The sequence below is a fragment of the Lupinus angustifolius genome, chromosome LG17 (assembly GCF_001865875.1).
Source record: "Lupinus angustifolius cultivar Tanjil chromosome LG17, LupAngTanjil_v1.0, whole genome shotgun sequence".
NCBI classification, from domain to species: domain Eukaryota; kingdom Viridiplantae; phylum Streptophyta; class Magnoliopsida; order Fabales; family Fabaceae; genus Lupinus; species Lupinus angustifolius.
The window spans coordinates 18,590,156-18,591,112 of record NC_032025.1 but is presented as its reverse complement, the minus strand read 5'-3'; positions in this window follow the sequence as shown (position 1 = coordinate 18,591,112).

Here is a 957-nt window from a genome sequence, read left to right as displayed (position 1 = left end):
AAAACTGGAAAATGAAACTTTAGATCTCATCTATTCTTGTAGTTCATGTAACTGCTCTGCTAGTAACTTATGTCAAAAACCTGTCTGTGAGACTTGCGAGACTTTGCAAGAGGACAATTTTAAACTAAATGAAAAACTCACACGTCTCACAAACAGTAAACTGCAATTAGATAACCTGCTTAATCAAACTAGAAATGTTGGTGATCGAACTGGTCTAGGTTATACTCGCACTGCTAAAAAGAAGCGACCATATAGAAAACCGGTAGCTCAAGCTAAAAACAAATATCATAAGCATTCTCCTACTTGTTTTTATTGTAACACATATGGTCATACTTATCATTCATGCTATATCAAAAAGTATGGTATACCTAGCGGAGTTTATGTATGGAAAAAGAAGGGAGATAATTCCCTAATCACTAACAGAAAAGGACCCAACACCAATTGGGTACCTGAGAAAAGTAAGTAATCTATTTTGCAGGTATGTCTCCGAACACATGGACAAAAATGGTACTTAGATAGTGGGTGTTCGAGGCATATGACAGGTGATAGATCAAATTTCCTGGATCTCTCACTTAAAGGAAAAGGATACGTCACTTATGGAGACAACAACAAGGGAAAGATACTCGGCACAGGAACAGTTGGTAACTCATCCCAAACTCTGATTGATAATGTCCTTTATGTTGAAGGACTAGAACATAACTTGTTGAGTATAAGCCAACTCTGCGATAAAGGTAATCGTGTATCCTTCGATTCTGATTGTTGTGTCATTCGTGATATTTTATCTAATAACGTTAAATTTGTTGGTCACCGTATAAATAATATTTACATATCCTCATCCTTATCCTCATCCTCATCCTCATCCTCGTCCTCATCCTATCCGCATCCTCATTCTAGTCCTCATCCTCATCCTCATCCTCATCCTTTCCTCATCCTTGTCCTCATCCTCATCCTCATCCT